The sequence below is a fragment of the Opisthocomus hoazin genome, chromosome Z (genome assembly GCF_030867145.1).
Source record: "Opisthocomus hoazin isolate bOpiHoa1 chromosome Z, bOpiHoa1.hap1, whole genome shotgun sequence".
Classification (NCBI taxonomy): domain Eukaryota; kingdom Metazoa; phylum Chordata; class Aves; order Opisthocomiformes; family Opisthocomidae; genus Opisthocomus; species Opisthocomus hoazin.
Window position 1 is genome coordinate 74877355 of NC_134454.1, and position 22273 is coordinate 74899627.

Here is a 22273-nt window from a genome sequence, read left to right on the forward strand (position 1 = left end):
TTGGCTAAAAACGCTGGCTATTACTGCATAAGCCTTGCCATTAACGGTCATTTGGAGAAATTTTAAAAGAAAGAGAAAATCCTAGAGAAATTCCAGTCACCTTCCTTTAAAAGAATCTGACTGTAAAGGGATAAACACTATTATTCACTGGGGTATATTGTGGCTCTTTTGGTAAATTCTGTATCATTATGCAAACACATTTTATATTGGACATCAGGGTATCATGGCATCTGCAACTCAGCTTCCCTTTCTTCTTCCTGGAATCTTTGTCACCAAGGTGCAAAGTGATGGTTGTGGTATCTTCAGATCTTGCAGAAGTTCAGGTTTCCAGCATCAGCCTTTACTTTTCAGCCCAAAGTTCAAAGTTTTAAAATACAAACCAGAGGTTATAGTGGAAGTTGTTTCATTACAACTTTAAATATTGACAGCAAGATCAACATCCACTGCATTAAATTAAGAAACAACAGATTAGTCACCATAATATGATTAAAAAATTAACTTGTTCTGCTGTCAAAACAGTATCTTACAAAGCTGGAGTGACCAGATTCTTCCAAGAGCATTTGAATTACCTTTGAGTCAGATGAAGAGAAACGAACTGTAACAAAATACAACTGTAAAAGCACATTTTCAAAACAGTCGATTTTACATCCCTAGTTTCACTAAAATGCATGGAAATATTTGTCTGGGTATGGATTACTCACAAGAGTAAGGACTTTTCTGGAAATTGTCTTATAAGTATTGGATCCAGAGGAGAATTAAGACTTCTTGTCAGACAAGAAGGAAAAAAGAGAAGGTAAAATATCCTGAGATTTCAAATTGGTCAGAAAAGCAATAAAAATGTAGAGAAGAGTGTTTCTCAAGTTAATATCAGCTACAGAGAAGCAGAGTTTTGTTCTAAATATGGAGAGATTATGAAGAAACACACATGAAGATAATGCAGAGTGCTTGAAAAGGAGTAACATAAGAGAGTTCCTTGATGGATTCTAGAGAAAGACTAGAGATGGTTTCTAAACCATGAAAGTCTTTTTAAAATTAGTATCTCATAAATCAGATATTTCTTTTACTCTTTTAGATTCCAAAATAACAATTTTTTTGTTTTCTAATGATCACATCAAAACTATGGCCTCTTGTTCTACCAGTTGCATACATAGACTGGGATTCATCTTGGTCACCAGCAAGTTAGTCATCTGGTCCAAAATTGGTTGTTTAGCTTGTGTCCATAGTCTGTGGTAGAAAGGGGTAATTCATATCTTTGTAAGATAGGTATCTAGGGTAGATAACATGTGTTGTTCTTGGGAAGTGTCTCCCCTGTTAACTAAGATAGTAGTTTATCCTGGATGTGTAGCTTTTGTAGTGCTAATAGTTGGTCAGATGAGTCTGACCCACAGATGGGAAGACAGCCCTTTTGACATGCTACTTAGGACCTAAGTTATTGTAAGCAAACAAAGAAGAGATGAAGGATAACTGTGGTTAACTGTAATAAAATTATGTTTATTCAGTTCATATGCAAGTAAATCTTCAAGTTTGGTCATTAAAATTAAGATGTATTTGCCTATGTAATGTCTATGTGTATGTTTTATTCCATAATTGTAAAACATTTTGGTACAAAAATAGTTACCTCTGCATGCAAAGTTTTTCTAGAAAGGCTGACCCTTTTTGTGTATGAAAGCCCATAAGCTTTGGCTAGATTTTCCCAGGCAACACTGTTTTCCAAAACTCTGTATGTTATGACATGCTGATGAAAGCCAATGTGATTCAGCAGAAGAACTTGTTCGCAGAAATGGAGTCTTCTAAACCAGTTAGCTATTTAATTGCAGGTCTGGGAACAGCTTGCTTCTGCATATATTCAAATTTTAATTGTCTGCTGAGTACAGATCTTTGTATTATTTTTGAAATTCAGGAGCTGTATCATAATTGTACTTAGTCAGGCAGCCTACCAGAGTTCTAAAGCGAGTGCGTCTGCATGAATGTAGATGATAATGGCATTTAGACTAATGCTATGCAATTGAACTAGGGAGGAAGATGAACTCTCCAAATGTTTCGGAGAAAGACAAGTCCATAGAAGTAGAAGATCACTGAACACCTTCCCAAAGGACTTCCATGTATTTTTGTCTCCAGCTCCTGGATTAGGACATTGAACTTGCACATCTGGTAGTCCCTACTTCTGCCTTAGCCTAGGAGTTTCTGAAATCAGGCTTTTCCTTCGTCATGCCCCTGAAACACCACTTTTGCCAAGTTCCTTCTGGGTAGGCAGTCCTCTCCCTCGCCAAGACTTCTTCTGCCTCTCGGTCATCTTTTGCCATAGGGACTTTTCCCTTTTGTTTGTTGTATCTAGCTCTGGACTCTGATTTTAATCTTAAAACTTCATTTCTCCCTGCACGTTTACACAAATGGACTTCTAGGCAGAGTTGCCTTGCGACATCTCAGCCATGTGGGCACGACTGAACTTTACCACACAAAGGATGGCAAGCTGTAGCCAGGCGTCTCCCCCTCTTATCAGGGAGGGAATAAAGCCAAGACAGGGAGTGAGTGAAATCAGCTTTTGCCACTCCTGCTACTGCAGGTGCAGACAAGAGAGAAAGGAGACCTTGTGTTCGGCAAAGGTCTCTGTGTTTCTCATCAAATCTCTGCTCTGAGTTGGAGGTGGCAGCAGGACCAGTAACCTTGCCTTTCCAGTGCACTGTAAGAGTGGCTGCCTTGCCACCCCCTGCAGAGAGCTGCCTTTGTCCTGATCCTCCATGTGAGAAATGCACTGTGCATGTGATGCCTGAATTCCCTTTCTTTGTGTAGATAGAACTAATTTATCCTACGAGATTTAGTTCGCATAGCTTGCACAAGGGAGGTCAGGGTATCTTTCTCCAGCAGAGTCACTAAGAAGCCTTGCCAAATTAACTTTCTTCATGGAAGTCACTCAGAAAAAGTTGTTTATATTGAGCAAACAACTTTCAGGGGAGGAAAGAGAGAACAATCAGTTATTCATGCAACAGCGTTGGCTTGGTTAGGGGAAATGTTCCTAAACCCTTACAATTGCTTTTGAAAGCTGGCCAGGGTAAAACAGAAGTAATGTTAAGCTAAATGCAATTTCAAGTAGCTAGCAAAGAAAGAGCTTCCCAAAGTCAAATGTCTCCAGGCACTTCGGGTACCAGACAGATGAAAGGAAGAAGGTGACTTTTCTCAGACAAACTACAAACTAAAACTTTGTCGTCATATTACAGGCACAATAAAAATGAAATCCACAACATTTAGCCTACTTAGCAATCTTCAGGATAATTTTAACCCGAGGCATATTTAGGATTATTCCAGCTGTCTGATTTCTTTTATCTGATATGTCTTTACCTGTCCTTATCTAACAAAATTGCTTTTAATTAAGGCAATTTGGATGTGGACTTGGCAGCTGTTTCAGTGGCGTAAAACACAGTCAGGTTCCTGAGTGCAGAACTGCATCGGGGAAGGTGGCATTGCGGTGCCGGTTTACAAACGGTGCATAACGTTCTGCATTTCCACCTCAGAGCTGGGTGTGTCGTCAGCTTCTCCTGATATAGCACATAGGCCCGGATTCATCCCTGCTAAGCTGAGGCACTTATCTGAGGCATCTAAACTAGAAGCTTACTTAATGTTGCCTTCATGTCTAATTGGAGAGAAGCAAGCACCTCTGGAAGGTATTTCAGCCCACTTGGGATCTGGCTGATCCCCTGCAGGTGCCCTTAGCTGACTCCCTTGGCTGTGCAGAGGGTGGAGAGTGACTGGTGTGCCAGTTTAAGTGCCTTGGGTAGGTGTCTGCAGCTAAATGGGGGAATTTAGGCCACCATTTTCTGCTGCCTGGTTGTATTCTAACCCTCAGTTAGGCTCTGAGGCTTTGCATATATTGAATGGAGAGAAGATACATAAAGATGAAATCTGTAGCAGCCAGTGCTCTCTGCAGAGATTTGCCTCAGCCAAGAAGAGCAGTGTGGATCAAGGTCACACTGCTGTTAATACCTTACACAGCACAACACCTGTAGCTCCAAATCTAGGCAGGTTGCTTTGCCTGTGCCTTGTCCCTATAAACATGGCCGTTGCATACTGTTTCCTACTACTAATAGGAGGACAGACAACTTCTTTAGGTTCCCTTATTTTCTTCAACTCCAGAAGAAAAGTCTGTGTATGACTCTGAATGCCAAACAGTGAAAATATGCCAGGGCTTCTGCTATATGTGCAAGTTCGGACTGTTTTCCCAGGGAGAAGTTTTTTATGTATTTGTCAGACATAGCAATTTGGTCAGTGTTTCTGAATGCATTACCAACATACTACTCTAGGCTTGAGGAGTTGTACAGCAAATTAGAGCTAAGTCCAAATGGGAATTTAAGTGTTGCAATGCCAAGGCTTGCAGTGCTAGGTGCTTAGGTGCATAATCTCTTCAGTGGAGTCCAAAACTGAAAGGGGCCCTTGCTTCCCTCTGCAATTCAAAAGGAGAAACAGGTTCCTCAAAGTCAGATTCATAACACAGCAGCACATTAATCAGGGAGCCATGTACATCACAAGTGGGAATGTCTGAGGACCGCTGCAGTGTGGCTGCAGTCATTTGCTGTTGAATATTAAAAAACAAACAATATGTATCCTAATAGTTCAGAGTCCAGTGAAGGATTAATTTTGTTTCTGAAATGGAAGGAGCTGGAGTGCTCTTCCTATTTTCCCTGAGTCAGTCTGCATATCCATGGCACTAGTGAGGCTGCTGGTTGAATGAGTTGCTGCCTGATTAGCAGAGGCTGTAATTCTCAAATACTGCTTAAGTACTTCAGTGGCAGGAGAAAACCAAGGGGGTTCTTCCCAGAAAAATAACAAGCAAGTGGGATGATGTTGGAAATCAGGCATGAGGAAACAGAAGCCGTGTTCGGTTTGTGTGTGAAGGTGCCATTTCAACGGCTGTACAGTTCCCACAGCAGCCTTTCAGTGCCAGGAAGAGTGAGTGGGCAGCAATTTGGACAGGGGTGCTCACGCAAAGATCACAGGAGAAAAGCTGGCAGCAGTTACCCTCCTTTTGTTTGGGGCTGTGACACAAAGTGGATGTGGTAGGATCAGTATTCAGAAGGGGGTATACAAATAATCCCTTGACTGAAAATAGTTCCACCAAGATGTGAGTCATCTGGGGTAGGACCCAAACCACAGCATACTGATCGAAGAAAGCTTGGGGCCTTGCCTAATCTAAAAAATATGAAGCAGGAATAAGAACCAATGCCTGTCTGCTCAGCTGCTGTTGACTGTGTGTGCTGTAGGATATGTCTAGATTTGCTGTGGTGTATGTCTACATAGATAATGTCACCTACAAACGGAAGAAAACGTTCTGTATTTCTTGCACAGCTTCACAATATGGCCTACTGTGTTTCATCATGGCAAAAAGAAGTGTTCTTTTGAAGTATGTATGTTATTTTAGTTAACTATTTTGGTTTAAAAGTGAATCTCCCAGGGTCCAGGAGAAATTGCCATTGTTTAGAAGTAGCCAAACAAAGCCTGCACCTTTAGTTGGAGGTAGAATCACTTTCTGCAATGATAACGAGGAAAAAACCCAACCCCACAGAAAAACGAAAATTCATTAAAGTCCAAGCTTAAGTGTTTTTAAGAGTCTGCTCGACTCGCAAGGATAACACAACAGTGGGTTGCTTTGGGCAGGTGATCTAACTACAAGCGTCTGTGCAAAGGCTGTTCAGCTATTTCTCTATCTCCTCAAAGGGAATGTGACCTTGTTTTGCATGCATGAATTCATACCCTACATGCCCAAGTACAGAAACTGTTTTTTCTATTAGTTAAGTTTGGAATTCAAGTCTGGGAGAAGAACCTCACTGTACCCCTGCGATAGATACCAAGACTATATCCCCCAAAGCAGGCAACAGGAAGCAACCTATCCGTACTGTGAAGCAGAAATCGGGTTCGAAGTCTCTCTTTTCCGTGTTTAACTGGTCTAATGGACAAAAGCTAAACAGCACATGCTATGTAGTCTGATTTTGACATTATCCATATTTATTTTCCCTTAAGCAAATGGGTAATACAATCTGGATGAAATCAACATATGCGTGTGCTCAAGTGATACTCCTTTTGACGGTATTTATTAATGTGTTGCTGTCAAACTGGGAAACCATTTCAAATCAGTCCCAAGGTGTCTCTTCTGGGCTGAAATATATCCATAATCTCTATTCTGAAGTGATAATGTCCATTCTGCACAGACAAGTAAACAAGTAGATGAAAAGTTGCAATATTATAGGGCTGCTGCAAATGTGAATGGTCTTGCTTTGATATTTGAGATTTGTTTAAATCTGATTGAAATTTTGTTATAAAGCTCTTTTTTGGGGCTTGAAGGGTAGTGCCCTGTCCTAATAATACTGGAAATAATTTGTTAAATAATGGTTGGAGGTTGAAAGTTTGAAAATAATTGCTTACTTAATTATTGTTAGAAAAAATGCCATTTTTTTCATAAGAAAAGAAAAATTAAAAGATGTTGATTAAATGATTTTTCCTTTTGAACATTTCATCAAACTGCATCAGTCCCAGGTTTTGGAAACACACTTGCATGTTTATCAGGAACTAACAAGCATCAAGAGTCGGATTCTCGACTTGACTTTGAATTTTATTTCAATCTGGGGATAGGTGATCTCAATTGCTTCTTTGTCTTTCAAATATTTTCTAACTTTTATTGGTGAATATTAAAACAGATCTTAACCGTTTATGAACTGCCCATATGGTTTTCAGTTCTGAAGGAATGACGTGGAAAAAGTGACATTTCACGATGGTTTTCATTGAATTCTACCTTTTTCTAGATAGGGATTTCTGAGAATTAACCAGAATGACTAGTTTTAAAACTGAAGGTACATGTTATTGTTTCAGAAAGGGGTAACAGTCAAACATTTCATACAACAAAAACATCCCAAATCAGTGAAATTATTTTATATGCACCTGGATCATTACTGCAGCTGTACCAGTAAGTGGGGCCTATCAAACTGGTGGTTGACATCAATTGCACTGAAACATATTTCAGGCTCCTGCTGCTTGTGGTCTGCTCAGTGTGCTTTGTTGTGGTTTTTTTTGCTTGTTTGTTTTTTTGAAAGAAGCAAACTTAAATTTGAGTTATATGACTGACAATTCATTCTGCTACACGTTAGTTTAAAGATGTCTGAAAATGCATTGTATGTCATTCTAACACTGTAAGACACTGGGGCTATGATATGCTTTTTAAAAGATATTTGAATAAATCAACACACTTCTCAAAAGATGTTTAAGTAAGTCAGTGTAAAACATGGTTTAAGCAGATTGATGCACCTTTCTTTTTTTGAAACATTTACATGAATTTAGCTTGCACCCATGTAAATGATACTTCTAGTGCTCCAAGGAGGTTGTTTTTATACTAAGGCAGCTCCATCAGATTTATCTCAGTGTGAATCATATTTTCTTGCTGTTCCATTGAAGGATATGTTTCAGTCATGTGGATGTTGGAAAAAATTACTCGTGTCAGAAGGGACTTTGTTGTATTTGCAGCACTGACATGAAAGGGATACTGTTAAGCTTTGCATCAACCATCTGTGCTTTAACTGAGATATTCGTATTTCCAAAGATAACTTAAAGTGACTATTGAACAGTCTAATGGAAGTGCTTATTTTTTTAAAAACTACATACTGTAAAGAATTATGTAGTTCAAGAACTCAGTAGAGGGTTATATAGACTATATGGGTATATTAGTAGCTTAGCATGACTGAAAATCACCTGTATCAGATGTCTACTCTGGTCTGTATGAAATGAGGTAGGTGTTCTCCAATTTTTGCCACTATTAAATTCAGTGAGTGTTACTAAGCAGAGAAATGGATTGATAAAAAGTGGGTAAAAAAGCTTTTTCTACTAATTTAAGAAGGATTTAAATTAAAAAATGGAGAAACTATTTATTACAAGCACTTAAGCATAGCTAAGAGAAATGTTATATTTGAACACTCCAAATAAATGTGGGTAATTCTTCCACACACACAAACATTCATCTCTTGTGGGTAATTAACATATCATCTAGGATAATTTCCAAATATCTTTTCCATAAATATCTGAACTCTGTCATGTAGGTCATCTCACATATAGTGAATTCTTTGAAAAATACTAGATTCTGTCTTTCTCAAATCAGGATATCTTTACACTGTTCAAAAAATCTATGAAGTATATTCAATCATTATGCAACAGTGCTTTATAATCAATTTGATTTGGCAGACTGATCAAAGCAATGTATGGTCAAAAAGATGCTCATATTGATAAGGATATACCAAAAGCTAGTAGATGTGGAGCAGTGCTTATGCAATGGATAGGTAAATTAGAGAAGTAATTTGTATAAGGAAACTGCTACATAGCCCATAAGGTACAGATTTAGCATTAAAATCTTGCCCTATGCTGTCCTTATGCTTGGAATTTTATTGTTATCAAATATATGTACATGGTGCAAGACTTTTAAATCACATGTCAATGCATATTACTTAAGTAGAACAAGCCTGACCATAGCTGTTGCCATTCCATTAGTCCTGAATTTACAATATGTAGTTTCAAAGTTAATGTACCTGAAAGTGGAATCGGGACTTGTGAGTGCATTTATAATATTGTAAAGTTCCTTGATTAAATTAAGGGTCATGCTGTCCCAGCTTTTTGTTTTGATTCACCAGAGAGAGTTATTTGATCTCAAGACATTCACTTTACCACTTTCCCAAACACAATACCATATGAAAAAGAGGGTTCTCAAGTATGAGGTTGGTGCCTGAAGGGACTCCTGTCTGCTTTGACTATAAACACTCTGAGGATTGTGTCTTAATATATGTTTTTGTGTTGATATTATGTATTTATATTAAGAGGTGTTGTGCTTTAGCCATCAGTTATGAGTCAGTCCTTCCTGACCTGTATTTGTTTCCAGTACCCTGATTCTGCATGACCAAAGTCTGCATGATTTTGCACTCTATATTGATTAGGGCTAGATGGGAGGCAAAAGTAGCCTGGGGCATTTGATTATGGAAAATGTTATCCAAAAATTATTGGATTATTTTAGAAGAATAAACCCTTTTAGACAATGTTCCATTTCTGGGAAGTTTGAAAGCATATGTTTTAACTTAAATTGGAATAATACCTGCCTCAAGATATTTTAATTTCAAAGTTTTATGCAGTTCTGCTGCTGCTACATTGTGACTTTGCGAAGACTGAAACTGTGAAAGTAGGACTAAGACTGGACCAGAGTGATCAGAAAAGAAAATTAGTATCTAAGTTCAAATTTACTGTGAACATTAAAAAAAAATACACTGTCGCAACATATTTAGGCTTTCAAATAGCACACGGTAATGTCACTTATGAAAGAATATTCAGAACAAGAACCACGTCATCATTTTTTCCTGAAAGTGGTTTTGTTTGTGGGAGGCACAAGCAAGGCAGATCATAATAGATAAAATGAATAACAGAGACAGGTAAGACATTTTTTTGAATGCTAGAAGAGATAAGAACAAGACTGAAACCTGCAAAATAAGCAATTTGGACAACAGGAAAAGGTTGTAGTGAAGGAAAGATATGTTCCTTCTTGCTAATTCTAAAAGACTTTTTCCTTCTAAGAAATTAATAACCTTGCAAATGCTTTTGTATAGTTGCATTATCTGCAGATAGATGGAACTACAGCCTGACACTTCTTGGATTTAAAAAAAAAAATTCTCTGGGAAACTTGCTTGGAAAGAATCATAGTCCCTGCATATTGTGTACACAGTGGTAGAACTCAAGTTCATTTGATGTCTCAAACAGAAACACAAATGTTTTAAAAGATCGGGAAATGTGATGGTGTGCCCACCAAAAACTCAAGTATTGTTCTGCTTAGGGTCATGAAATACCTGGATAAATGTTTGGGTATAGAATAAAATAAGAATATTGTATTTTCAGAGGTTGGAAATACCTGTGATTTTTAAGCCACTCTGCTGACGGTGACCAGGACCATGTGGACTTTTTACAAGGAAAATCTGGTTGAACATGGCTTTCCTTGGTGAAGAAAAACAACGGCATGATCACTGTTCTGGGAGTTTCTCTTAGTCTGTACCTTACTTTGGGGGAGAGGCTGATACATGCTCTGAGAACAGAGCTTGAAAGCGTGGGACAACCTTGAGGCGATGTCATAGCTCTCTGTGTGCTTGGGTGAGAGTGTGGGTATGTTTGTGTCTGTCTCTGTAGTATAACACAACTGCAATGAGTTTGTGACATCTATTCATGTGGGAAAAAACTTTAAAAATCAGACTCCAGAGTGCTTCAAGTGAAATGCTGGTATTCGCTTCCTCAGATAAGAGAGTCCTTTGTACGCACGTAGAAGCAGGTCAGTCTCCAGACTGTCAAATAATGAATGCTGTTTTGATTGTATTAACATACGTAAAATTTCATTCTCCTATTTCACAAAGCTGTGAAATTGCTTGTTTTTGAAGTACTTTCCCATAAAATGGTGATTTTAAAGCTCTTTCCGTTTTCCCTAAATTCAATTCCAATGTGACAAGAGATCAGTCAGTAGGAGCAATGACAGCAACTTCCAATGAGACTAATAAATGCCACCTGGTAATACAGCAAGTCTCATCAGTGCAAACAGAGTTAGCTCAGAATCTCCACCAGTGACAGAGAGAATGTGTTTCTCGATGAAGGACAATGCATCTGTGCAGCACAACGTGTCCAGTACAGCTCGGTATAGTATAGGATGTTCCACAATTATCTAAGTTACAGTGTTGTTAACATGGTCCAGTTTGCCTTCTAAGTTACCTGTTCTGCCAGGGACGCACAGGGGCTGCTGCACAAACTGAATCATAGCACCATGTGTCAACTTGTGACACAGAGAGAACCACCAAAAAATAGAAAGCAGACACTGCTCACACGCTGTTTCCTGGAGTGTTTGCAATGAGCTGTGCTTGGTTTCTGTTTATCTTGGGGTAACTCACCTAAGCATTGCTGACCAAGAACTATTTTGAACTGTACTGAATCCTGCCATGTTCAAGGAGAGATGACTCTATAGAAAAGGGATGGTTTCTAAAGTCTAAAATCTCTTGCTGCAATGGAAAGGTGTGTTGGAAGTTCATGATGGAAACAGTGTTACGAGTTCTGTAAAAGCCATCTCAACTGCCTGGAGGTCCTGTTGCACTATACAAGATGCAGTAAGGTGACCTTTAATCTAGTGGTGCATATAATGACGTTAGGACATATGTCCTGTTGCCTTAACACAAGTGCCCTTTATCCTTTCTGTATCCTAGGGGTAGCCTGGACATGGCAACTCCTTTTGCTTTGCGAGGTTCAGCACTATGACATACCATTTTGAGCAGAGCCTTCAAAGTGCATTTCAACAATATGCATGCACATCAAGGCAGGATTTCTACAGGGCTTCTGAAGGGAAACTTCAGAAGATGGCACGGAGACTGATGATGGAAAGCTTGTAGGAACCTCTAGCACCAGTCAACAGAAGAATTTGCCCTGCTAAAACTTCCCTCTGACTGTGGAGGTGTGGAATTGCCAGATCTGTCAGGCGTTTACGCTGGCTTGAGCACATGACAAGACTACCAGCCTCTGCTTTTGTTACAGCTACCTTTGGTCACTTCTGTCTTCCCCTCCACGTGTTCCTTAGGCTATGCTTTTCAAGTGAGGAGGCAGAGAAGCTGTGTTAGGGGAAGCAACACAGAGCTCAGAAACCCCCTTTGAACACATCAGGCTATGCAGAAGTCAGATTACAGCTATCTGTGTGTTTTACGCATGCTGCTTCAAGTGGGCTGGTCATTTTCCTAACTAGGACAAAGGCAAATGTAAAAATAGTATCTGAATTTACGACCTAGAAAACCAAGATGGTTAATAATGCAATCTTTGAAGCAATTGTGTACATGTTAACTGGGTCATATGAGTTTGTGGTATGACAGCTCATACGAGGAAGTTATAAATAGATGGCGGGAGGAAGTAACATAAGAAGTGGCAAATAGATGGCAATGCAGAAAGGTGACCTTTTGATTCTGTTCTTCCCCTTATTTTTTAACATTTTGTAGCAAAAGACTTCTAAATCTCAGACTTTAATTCCATTAATGGGGAAAATGCAGTAACCTTGTGATGTTCATAGCTCTGTTTCTAGCAGATTCAGTTCAGCTACATGAAGCTTATCAGGGACATGGAAATTCCAACTGGTTGGTAGGAATAGTGGTTCAGGGAGTTGCATGAGATCAGCCTTTCCCCACTCAGTAAAAATGCAACCTTCGGCACGTAGGTGCATTAGTTCTGTGCTGGCATTGCATTTCCTGGGCTGGAGACAGGGAATGTGAAATGGGCTAACATCCTGCATGCTCCTGATTCCTCTAAGTGGCTGGCAAAGAAGAGAATTGAGGGTAGGATCCTGTATCTTCTTTAATCTTCAGCGATGGTAAAATCCATAGGGATGTTTATTCCTATACAAATAAGGACAAAAATTGGGCTTTGGAGGTGTATTCACGCTGTTTGTGATGCTATAGAAGCAGCTGATTTTAAAATAGGATAAATACACCAAAGCCTCTAGCTAATTAGTCATAAGATTTCTGCCTTAACTAATGATGTTAACAGCAAATTGCTGTTTGATTTCCAGCCCCACTGGTGAGGCGATTTTTGCTTCTTCTTTCGTATGGAACTACCAACTTGTATTCCTTGTAGTTTTGTGCTGGAGGTGGTTACATATTAGTGGTGGCTACCAGGACCTTTTTGACAAAGCGTTCCAACATTCACTGGGTGCATTGGCATTCATTTGCGTAAACGATGATCCATAATCTAAATATGGTTTTAATCAGCTTGTAAAACCACACAAACCAGCAACATTATCTTCTGCCACAGCATTTTACAGTAGGTTTATGTAAGAGATCTTAGGTTTCATAAAAACAAGATGCTCATCATTAGGCAGAAAAGAATTAGGAGTCCAAGTTCCCTAAACTTCTGAAATGTTGTGTAAAAATTTAGATCTTCCATAAGACATTTTGTAAACTTGTTTTAAAGGTAGCATTGCAAATATTTTATTTCAGAATGAGCAATAGAGAAGGGAATAAAGCCCAGGTTTCTCACACTGCTCGTGTTCGACTGTGATGTCTTAAAATACTCTGAATTATTGATGGTTTCACTTCATTTTTCTTTGGAGATGAAGCTCACCTTGGTGCAGTGAGCCAGCACAATGCCAGATATTATTTAGCTGCTGTTTATGTGCATGTGTTCTACGCTGGCATGTTGCAGAGTTGACTTATCTCCCCACCCTAAGACTTTTATTAGCTTTCTAGCACTGGCTTTCTTTGTTCAAAGTCATCTCTAATCCTCTTCATCTTGTTCTTCCAATACTTGAGGGTTTCTTTGCTTGACTCTGTTGAAGGTTTCCTTCTGCACTTGGTCCAAAGCTCCATGTAACTCAAAGCCTGTCCCTGCTGTGCCACACAGCATGTTGCATGCATGCCTGAGCTGATGGAGCCCTTGAATCTGGAGGAGGATAGTCATGTCAGCACAGTGATGCCAAGCTCATTACCTGGGTGTGGTATGACACTGTTGCTTCTATCCTGCTTCCAAGACACGAGCTGGTAACCTGGCACTCTGCTGTGCCATGTAGGCAGACCAGTTCGGGTATGTGCTAGCTCAGGATCTCTGCTTTGCACACCCTTGCACAATGCAGACATACTTTCTGGTTCTGTTCAAAGGGCTCTGCCCATCCCTAGCTCTGCACAGCCTTTATTGTTAAAAACACGCTGATGTTAACTTTTGCTAATTATCCCATTGTTTGACTGAGTACAAATAAGTCCTCACTGAAATGCAAGGTGCTGTTTTTACTTGCACACACTCTCTGTGGAGCACAACACGCTGAGGTATCGTGGACGTTCAGCTCTCACAGTGTTCGTGGCTTAGCCGGGCCTCATAAAAGCATTTACATAACACAAGTGCAAAAAGAGAGAACGTTACTAGATTACGCACCAAAGTGATTCATCTCAGGTGCAGAACTTTGTGCAAAAGCCAAGGCAATTGTTATGACATAATTTCTTATAAGTAGAAGTATTTACATGTTATTACACATCTTGTTACTGCATTGACAATTATCCTGGCCAGTCTGTCCAGACTGTTCAGTACAATGCAGTGCCGAGTAGAGAGCCTTAACAAGAACTTCTGTTTCATAAGACGTTATGTTGTTCCCTTAGACAGGAAAAATGTGTTTTTGTTTCGTGTTTTAAGAGAAAGAAAGCAGGATGGGAAAGCTCATTTTCAGAAATGTCAAAAAAGTAATCTTGACAGCTCCTAAGCCTGAATCCTTTGAGCTGAAGCCTCTCAGCATCTCCTGACATCTAACCTTTGCCCTTACTTACTTTAAATCCAATGAAGCATGTCTGATGGGACAGACAGGTGGCATACTCATGGAAATAAATCCACCTACCGCACCAATTTGCTTCTTCAGACTGCACAATCATGTGCTTGAGTGATGTACCGTCTACTCTGATATATGAAGCTGGATAACTCTGGCCTTATCTCTCTTTTTCTAGGCCAGCTGGAATCGCAGAGAGAGGAGGAAAGGACTGCAGTGGCGTATGGTGAGTGTACAGTGTTATGTGGTGGGTGTACAGTGGTACAAGGGAGGGAAAGTCGCTTGAATCTGAAGAACCAAACGCACAGCTGGGACAACCATGGTGGTGAAGAGCAATTTGCTGTTGAGTTATGGGGAACCATTGCTTTCCCAGTGTGACTCAGTGATCTAAATCTACATGTTTTACTAACTTTGTTAACCCCAAGTAGTTCAGCTTTCTCCAGTTTATTTTTATCCTGCATTCCTCTTGAAATTTTCTCTTCCCTCTTCTCCACCGCCCACTCACCACACAGCTAAATCAGCTCCGGAGAGCCCTGTGCTACAGACTGGAGTATCACAGAATCACAGAATCACAGAATAGTAGGGGTTGGAAGGGACCTCTGTGGGTCATCTAGTCCAACCCCCCTGCCGAAGCAGGGTCACCTACAGCAGGCTGCACAGGACCGCGTCCAGGCGGGTCTTGAATATCTCCAGAGAAGGAGACTCCACAACCTCCCTGGGCAGCCTGTTCCAGTGCTCCGTCACCCTCAGAGGGAAGAAGTTCTTCCTCATGTTCAGACGGAACTTCCTGTGCCTCAGTTTGTGCCCATTGCCCCTTGTCCTGTCACTGGGCACCACTGAAAAGAGTAGAATTTAGAGTTGCCTGTAAAGACGTTAACTTGAACATTCTTTGATACAACACATATCTGTTTACAGGAGCACAAGCTTAGATACAGGCTAATTTCCCTGCAAAGTAGGGGAAGAAGCAGTGAATGACCTTATGGTGTGCTCTGCCAGTTTTCTTCAGGTATGACAGTCAAGTCTTCTAAACCTAGCACACCTAGCCCTAAGGCAAAACTCTTGAGCATAATGATTACAACTGATGATGTGGATGGCAGTCACTCCTTATGTGTAGTAAAAGATATTGCTAGGCATACCGTGTCTCCAAAGGTCATTTGTGACCTATTCTAATGACGTAAGTCTAAAAAAGGAATAAAAAAGTCTTAAAGCTAGCCCCGGAGAAGTCTGACTGCATGGTGTCCCATAAATCCAGTGGTCAGAGAGCAGAGTCATCAGCACAAGTCTGGGGACTTCCCCACCCAGAAGGCAAATGTTGCAGCAGAAATTACTTTCACTTCTTAAAGCAGCACATACATAAGCACAAGCATGTGACTAGATGGTGTGTGATCATTTCACACTGACAGAGGGAAAATGGGACCTCTTGCTAAAGTGGACATTAATCTACAGAGTGGCTTATTTATCTGATTATTTCTTCCCAGATTCTTTTCTGTGCTGCTAGATTGCTTCACCATTTTGAAAATGTGAGCAGATTTTGATCTTTTTCTGTGTATGGCAGTGTCATGAAAAAATATGGCTGTGATGAAAACTAGCCCTTTAGTTGAGCCCTCGTGCCAGCTGTGAGTCTTGGGAGGTGTCACAGTAATGCCAGATTAGATTTGGCAAGTATGGAATTTACTTTTCACTGCATAAAACCAATAAAAACACAGTCATTGTTCCACAAAGTTTAGGATATGAAAGAAACTGTATTTAAAAACAAAGAAATGGGAAGGGAAGAAATCAGTATTTGAAAAGAAAAAATCTATTCAGATGTTAATGATGTTAAATAATAGAGAATAAAAGACTTGCTATAAATACACCTGGCAATGCTCTTTTCACAGAATTTGGGATTCAAGGTCTATTGAATTTGATGGAAAAACTCCGGTTGACGTCCAACAGCTCTAGATGATATATTGTACTATTTGGACCAGCTCTGTAGCCATTGTTAATCAAATCAACTCTGCTGTCTTTAACTGTGCTGAGTTCTCTTACTGCATCTGAGAATTTTGGGTTAGGTCCAGTATGAAACTGAGATACCCACAGGTCTGGTGCCAAAGTAGCTAACTTCTTCAGCATCTGGCTCCCACAGTGATATTCTGGATGCAGACATACTTATGTACTCAAGCTTCCTGCACAGTGTGTGGGAACAGCCAGGTGCCTGACAATAGCATCCCCAAACCCCATAAGCTGCCGAGAGCTAGCCAAAACAAAGTGTTAAGCATAAGGGCGTGCTCAGGGGGGGGCAGAGGGGGAGAGGGGGAGGTGGCAGTTGTTGTTGGATCATAAATCCAGGTTAATGCTCAAGTTCTTTCCCAGTTTTTGTTTTGACAGTGAAGCCTTTCACTGTACATTGTGCTTGGCTTGTTTATTATCCATCTACCATACTGAGTTGAAGTGAATTGTAAAAGCTTGGACGCCATCTTTTATTTAAAAGGAAAGCTCTGTTCATTGTACAGCAATAATTAAGAATAAGGTATTGTGAAGAATTGAGTCCAGGCATTCTTCTAGGTAATACTCTCTTTTTACTTGAGAGTTGCATAATGAGGGAAAACTCCTCACGAAGATATTAGCTGGTGAGTCAGCACTTTTTTGTAGTTTTTTGTTATGTTTTTATTCATACTTTATCTTCCATCCTTTGCAATTGTATTTGAAATTCCAGTTAAATGACAAGTAGAAAGTACTTTGGGTGTGCGGTGCTATCTTCAATGTTAGCCCACACCCTATAATGGTATCCACACTTGCAAACATGTGGATGTATACAGGCAGAAGTATGTTGATTGGGTGTGATAGGTAATGACACTGTGCCTGGCTCAGGCCATTATTAACTTTTAATTGGTAATAAAAATCTTTTTAGTCTCCTGACAGAAGTGTGGGATGGATGCGGCGTGTAGAAAGAACATCTAGTAGTATGGCATCAAGGATATTGGGAGTGCATACCAGAACTGTATTCACGGAGTCACAGGGTTCCTATCCTTAATCCTCTTGCTTTATAAGGTGATTGTGGGAAGGTTTACTCATGAATCATGTAATGGTCTCATCTTTACTTATCTGTTGGCAGCCTCTCTTAGGGCATCAAGCTTGTTGCAGCAGAGGCCTCGCCTGAGAGAGAAGAGAATTCTTTGGCTATGTGAAGCCTACGATATAACCCAGTATACAGACTTATGAAACAGCAGGAAAAGGAGCCAGTCCAACAACCAGAAGGTATAGCCAAGTCTACATCATACTGGATTCAAACTAGTTAGCTGTTCTGGAAAAAGGGCTATTTGACAAAATAGTTTTCAGGGCCTGTGGTGGCTTTTCTGCATGGAACAGCAGAAATGCAGGCTACATCGCAATGCCCTTCAGTTATTCTGTGTGCTCTAGTCTTATCTATATGGCAAAATATTTTCTGATTGCTTCTTATATTTGCAGGCCTAAGCTGTCCCAACGCCACTTGCTTCAGACCTCTTGCAGTGGCCTTACGCAAAATACCATTTTGCGGTGAACCTGTGCTCCCTGAAATCTGACAATAGTCTCTTACCTGTCCTGCAGAGTCCTGTTATGTGATGGTAACAACACGCTTCCCCAGAGTTTCCTGGGATCAGCATGTTTCAGAATTTACAAGCATTTGGTGTGGCTGGGGCATGTCACACATCAGACCATTTTCAGTGGGTCCATTGTAATGCTGCGTAACTATCAGGGCAACAAACGATGTAGGGATTAAGACTGCGGAAACAATGAACTAGGTGTTAGAAGATCATCCCCTTCTGATCCTCAGTGTAAGCACTGCAAGATTGAAAAAGTAGACAATGTTTATGAGAAAGGCTATGAAGACTACCAGCTGCCCTGGATGCCTTTGAAGGGTGATCCGTAGACATTGACCACTGACAGCTGCCAATTAAAACCTATCTTCAGGAATAATTCTACATTTCATCTTCTCTTTAGGGCTAGAGTATTCAAACCAAAACTGGTTTCAAGGCCCTCCCATATACACAGGATCTTGAGCATGGAGGGTGCTCTGTTTGTTTTTTTTTGAAGATTGGTAATATACGACTTTTGCTCCAGTCACAAGGCTCTATAAAAACCAACTTTTTGGCACTTTCTTGTCTGGACCATTGCTCATGGCAGTGTTTAGGAGAGTGTTAGACACCCAGTCCCAAGAAAGAGGTTGCTTCTCACCATGCACCAGTACTTCATTTTGCTGCCTAGTGACCTATAGTGCTTCCAGTCAGTGCTCGGCAGGACACTGCCTAGATGCATTCTTGGAAATGCATGCACAAATGCTGCCTAAAGGAATACCTGGGCTGTTGTAAGTAGGTCTGGTCTTGCCCATTTGGTGTGTCAGCCTTGATTCTAGATGAGATTACAGTGATCAAAACGCATGAGCCGCATGAGTCTGGCTTCTATTTTTCTGTGTTTCAGTGGGAGACCCAGAGCTCGAAGGAGGGCATTCAGTCTCCCGTTGGCAACAGGCAAGGAATGGTAGTTGCGAAAGGTGGCAAACTTCTGGTGGCTCATCCTGCTTTGTCGCTGGGCTGGAAAGTCAGGAAGCAGGGCAGCTGCAGACTGCAGGCATTTCAGGGCCTGTGTGTTGCTAGAAGCACTGCCAGGCTGTTACCACCCACCTCCCCCACGGCGGGACCACCACATGCCTGCACAGTTCTTCCCTGCCTTGCTTGGCTGGGGACACTTCACCAGGGGTTTCCTACAGGGAGAGCAATGCACTGCTGCCTGTGCTACATGCACGGGTTTATGCTGTTGTTGCAGATGAACAAGGGTTTTACTGGGACTGCAGTAGGGTGTCAGCAGCTAAATTCTACCTCTGTCACATCAACGTTTTGATCCTTGTTGTTTTTGTATAGAGCACCTATGGTTTTTCTGCCTCGAGCATACATATGAATCTCATTAGCATTATTTTCCATCACTAGCCCTTCCCAAGGTGTGGAAGGTTTGCTGGAAGACCTCTGAGCATCATTCCGTAAATGCCTGAGTTTGAAGGCCCATATAAAGCAAACACACAAAATCTTTCAGTCTGACCTTTGAAAACCAGAGTAGCAGGCTTCATTGCTTGAGGCTATAGGAGATACTACTATGCAGGTTAGAAGGGAGCTTAAGTTAATATTGCAAGATAAATATAACTGCAAAGCAAATGAGTTCAGGTAGTTTTGCTTCCTTCAGAGGGTCGTTTGTTAGGTCAGAGAATCTCTTGAAAAGCAATGAAAGACAATAGATATATACCCCCCCCCAACTATCACTCTGCACTTTTGGGTTTTTTTTCTTATTATGCAGGTAGAAAATATACTGTAAAAGTACAAATTACAAAGTAAAATATCACCTCAGTTATGCTTATTAAAAAAAATCCCTTAATTCCTCCCTTGGAAAATGCAGATTTCAAATGTAATTTTGGTTTTCAAAACATTTGAAAACTCCATGTTCTGGCTTTCTTGCCTACCCTCTGGCTTTCAGCCTTGATTTAGTTTACTCTCACGTCTATAACCAGAACAAAGTACATACTAAATGCCCATGACCTATCATATTGCTGGTTTGCTTCCTGCACCACTCCGCTTTAGCCCCACAACTTTCTCCATAGTCACTCTGCGAACATGCACATCTCCTGAACTCCCTCATTTGCTAGGGCAGTTGTCTTATGTGTGAAAGACTAGATTTTCAGTACGTCTCACAGTCATAACTAGAACTAAGTTTTCAGGAGATCAAAGCACCCAGAGAGTCTTCAACCTTTTTGTAAAAAAGGAAATTAATAGTTACGGTGTTGCAGCCCTGACTAGGGCTGGGGAACAGGGAAAGACGCGAACTCCTCTGAAGATAGGGCCTAGATGGGACTTACCCACATTACTGTGGTACAAATACACAATTTGTGGTTGCTGGATAACGATGTCAACAAACAGTAAGGCAACAAAATTATTCAGGCTGATTGATACTGTAAAAATCAACGTGGCACAACTGGTTCTGCTATACTCTTTGTAATTCTCGGCCAAGTCACCAACAGTCATGCTTTTGTGGACAGGTAGGAGTTATACACAGATATGCATTTACAAATCCAGGAAGGGTATTTTTCATTAAGTTTTAGGGCCTAAAAATATTTAGATAGGCTTTTCCCTTTACCTGCCAATAATAATCTCTCCTTTCTCCCTAGTGTTTGTCTGTGTTGTCTGATTATATCGACAGGTCCTCCAGGTGGGAAGTCTCCCTTATTTTCTGTTTGAATTGCTAATGAATGCCAAGGGATTTAATCTGACGGCTTTTTTGATAGTATAATATGTTACAAACAGTAGCAGAGAAATACAAACTGCTAAGGAAAAGGTATAGGATTTTCTTGCTGCATGGATCTCTTTATAGTGTTTTTCATTCCTATCTTTGAAGAAATGACTGCTTAGCTTTTCAGAGATATGCAAATTGGACATTGTCAATAGCATTATCAATGATATTTTATTGCTCAACATTTTCACTGGTGTTTTGTTGCTCTACCTTTTAAACAAAAGCAGCAGTTCCTATCAGAAGCTGCTGATAAGGCAGATCTGTTTTCAGTAAATACATTACTTTCATGTATGTCCTTGTCTTCAAAAAATCTTGTAAGCTGTTAGGAAGCTTTCGGGTGTTAATCATTACTTGATTACTTGGGGTTTTCAGTTTGATTTACCTTTAAGATGGCTTCAATGTTGGCAATATCTACTCCCCAAAATGATAAAACTGCTCACTGTCGGACTTCCAAGGCTGTCATGGCAGAACAAAGTAGTGGCAGAAAGTCTCTTGGCGTGGCACCTCAGTAACCCCTAAGGAATGTCATGATATTCAGGATGGACAAAATAAATCACCAGTGAAGTGTTGACAACCCTGAAAAATTTAGGGTTTTTAAGTCAAGTCTAGAAAACATAGGCCTTGGAAAACTTCTGTAAGCCGAAGGAGCCATGCAAGACAAAGAATTACATGCAATGTTGTTCTTTTGTGTATTCTACCGTTTTGAAATGTCTCCTTGCAATAAACTTTGTAAACTGTGAAATTTGACTAAAAGATTTCTGCAAGGCATAACAAAAAAACTAAGATTTTTTAATTTGTGTTCTTTCTTTTTTAAAATTGTAAGTAGTCGTGAAACAAAGAACAAGAGCAAGTTTTGCATGTGAATACTGGCTAGGTGAAATTACTGGCTTGTATGTCACAATCCTATAAAAGTTTTCGAAAGACTTTTGGTTTAGTCTATTTTAGGACTGTGGGGTGAGGTTAGAGAAAGATTAACTAGCTAAACCTCAAATTAAGCCTAATATAGACACAGTTTATTGCTATTTACCTTGACTTAGTAACAGGCAGGGCTCACTGTTGATTATGACTGACCTCACAGTGACTTCATATTATAATCAGACTTGTTTGTAGCAACTTGTAGGATTTCAGTAAAACTGCTTTTACAGCAGATGAGTATCCTGGCTTCTGCCAACAGCTGTGAAAGCTGACATGCTGTGCTGCTGTCTCCTGCAGATTTCTCTGAAGTTTGACAAATGGGTTCTTACAGTTGCTGAGGGTAAAACAATAAACAAAATTTTCTGTACTGCTTTCATCACAAGTTGACCCTGAAATAAGGTGATAGAAGATGATCTGTGATTGTTTCTGACACCGATTCTGAGCTCGGAAATGTCAGAGCTTTAGCTCGTGTTCAGCACACCTGAAACTTGATGAACTCTGCCAACTGTCAACAGTCCCACGGCCCTTTTAAAGTATTCTGTAGTTCCCAACGTGCTGGTTTGTGGTCTCCAGGAAGGATTTGTCATAAAATAAAACTTTGCAATACAAGTATCCTTTGCTGACAGTTTGGTCTTTCAAATAGATGCATAAATAAGTTACATTAATTTTGAGGATATCTCTAAAGGTACATATAGCTAAATGTGTCCACGTGTAATTCAGGAAAGATCTACAATATAAACACAG